Below are 3060 nucleotides of genomic sequence, written 5' to 3' on the forward strand. Positions count from 1 at the left end.
TCTTCACTTTATTAAAGACTAAATTCAACAAAAAGAAGTGAATTATGTTGGACCACTATTAACATCATCAGTGTCACCTCTGCACACATCAAAGCCTCTAGAATGTCCCCTTTCTTTTCATCCAGCTTACACTTCAGCAACAATTCTCCCTTTGCTTTATTTTATGTATTTTCCTTCTTTTTATGTCTATTTTAATTTTTATGCCTGTTCCTCTAGAACATGATGTTCTGAGATTGTCATTCTGGACAGATGAGTCCTGAGACTTTTGTTTGTATCAAAGAAGAATTTGAATTTAAACTAACTTTAATTAATTACAATGACCTATAGTAGGCATTAGAGTAGCATCACAGCTAGGCCAGTAGAGCCTTTCCACAACTTAGAGAAAGCCCCTCTTTGTTTATACAATGTGTCCTTCACTAGGTTCATTGTATTTCAGTTCCTAGCCACCATTGTACCTGAGTGCCTTTGAGCAGTGCACATATCACACCAACATGTGGTTAGTGCTACACTGAGGATAAGAGACACTTGATTTGCCTTCAAGGAATTTATAACTGAATTTTGGAGATAATAATGTATAAAATATGTAGTACTGAAAATACTAAATCTATGAAGTACTACAAGAAAGCTAGGGAAAATACCTCAAGACATTGGAATGGGCAATGAATTTTTGGATAAGAACCCCAAACTGTAGGAAACAACATCAAAAATAGACAAATAGGATGTCATCAAACAAACAAACAAACTCTTGTACAGCAAAGAAAACAATTGACAGGAAAAAAAGAAATAATTTACAGAATGGGAGAAAATATTTGAAAATTACATATCTGACAAGGGGTTAATATCCAGAATCCACAAAAAACTTAAACTTAGTACCGTTAACATAATAATTTTAAATGGATAATAAGCCTGAACAGAAATGTCTCCAAACAAGACTACGAAAGAATGTTCAACATCACTAATCATTAGAGAAATATAGTTTGAACTGACACTCAGATATCACATCACTCTGTTAAGAACTGCACTTGGCAAAAAGACAAATGGTAGAAAGCACCAGTCAGGATGTGGAATGCTCACCCTTGATGGGAAAGAGAATTAGCACAACCATTACAGAAAATGGTATGAAGTTTCCCCCCCCCCAAAAAAAAATTAAAAATAGAACTGCCTTATGATACAGTAATCCCACTCTGGTTTTATATATCCAAAGTAAATGAAATCAGTATATCGAAGACACATCCGCACTCCCATGTTTATTGGGCACCATTCACAATAACCGAGGAAAGGAAACAACCTAAGTGTCCATCAAGGATGGATGGAAAAAGAAAATGGGAGACATATACACAATAGAATACCATTCAGCCATAAGAAGAATGGCATTCTGTCACTTGTTACATCATGGATGGATGTAACAAATTATTTAACATAAAAAAGTTCAGGCACAGAAAAGCTTCTTATGTAGAATCTAAATAAGTTGATGTCCTACAAGTTGAAAGTAACAATAGTGGTTACCAGAGGCTGGGCAAAATAAAGAGGAAGAAGAGCAGAATAAAATTGATCAACAGGTACTCAGTTCTGATCAGGAAGGAGAAATACGTTCTGGTGTGCTATTGCACTGTAGGATGACGATAGATAATGATAATGTACTATATATTTCAAAAAACTAGAAGAAAGATTTTTGAATGTTTTTACCACAAAGAAATGAGGAATAGAATCTCCCACTGCATGGATTAAAGTGGGGCATGAGTAGATATTCTGGAAACAGATGCAAGAGCTTTGTGCTCCACTGAGAATGGATGAGGACAGTTTAGACTAACATGAAGATAGTGGCAGTAGATATACAAGATATGGAGCTCAGAGGGATTGTGAAATTCTTTGATGTGATTATTGACAGAATCTGTGGGGTTAAGGAAATCTGGGGGATGGGGCACAAGAAAGCAGCGAGACTGACTACAAGATTTTTGGCTTTGTAACTAGGTGTGTTATAGTACTATTTAACTAAGAAACTCCATTTGAAAAACATGCCTGGAAATGCTGATGTCAGTTTGAAGTGTTGCATTCTAGGACCACGGAGACTTTCACGTGTAGCTATCCAGTGCATTCCAGGTATGAAAGGCTGAAGCTCAGAAAACTGGTCTTAAATGGAAAGTTTGAGAGTTAGTGGTTTACACGGCAATGATGGAAACCATAGTATGTGAAGTTGCCATGGGATCCGACAGAGTAAAAAAGAGAACCCAGAACAGAGCCAAAGATCAAAACGCTGTCTTTTCCCTCTCACTCTTTTCCACCCAAGAATGAATGGGTGAAACCCAGGATAAAGCTATGGTTCATAATGCCTTTATCACCCCTCTCCATTTTACCCTTGTCTTTTATATTCTATGCTACTCCCAAAAACACACACAGAAACAACAACAACAAAAAAGCACACTAAAACAAATCTATGTGATAAATGAACCTTCAAAGAGTATGCCATGCTGAAAAGTCTTAAAAATATGGCTCTTGGGGCTGGGACTGGGCTCAGCAGTAGAACACTCGCCTAGCATGGGCAGGACCCGGGTATGATCCTCAGCACCACATAAAAATAAAGGCATTGTGTTAAAAAATATATATAGATAGATAGATAGATAGATAGAGAGAGAGAGAGAGAGAGAGAGAGAGAGAGAGAGAGAGTTATATATCCAACCTCCTGATGAAGTTCCTTTTATGCAGAGTGGCTTCTTCCCTACCAGAAAATTCTATATTGCCCTTCCTGAAGTTCTGTCCTATGGATTCCAGGCAAACCTAGCCAGCCCAAGCAATCATAAAACTAGTCCCTTGGAATCCATCTTTAATATACACCTCCTCCTTGACCTGCTCCTCTGGTTGAATCCTGACTCATACAAATTTTGTGAACTACAAGTTGAGTGATGCATAACAATTCTTAAAAATGTGGAAATGACATTGCAATTGGATAATGGGAAGAGGCCAGAAAAGCTTTGAGAAGTATAATCAAAAATTCTTACATTGTCCTGAATAGAGTAAAAGTGGAAATATAGGTGCTAATATGCTAATAAGAGCTTGGAATGA

Source organism: Callospermophilus lateralis, unplaced genomic scaffold (genome assembly GCF_048772815.1).
Source record: "Callospermophilus lateralis isolate mCalLat2 unplaced genomic scaffold, mCalLat2.hap1 Scaffold_86, whole genome shotgun sequence".
Classification (NCBI taxonomy): domain Eukaryota; kingdom Metazoa; phylum Chordata; class Mammalia; order Rodentia; family Sciuridae; genus Callospermophilus; species Callospermophilus lateralis.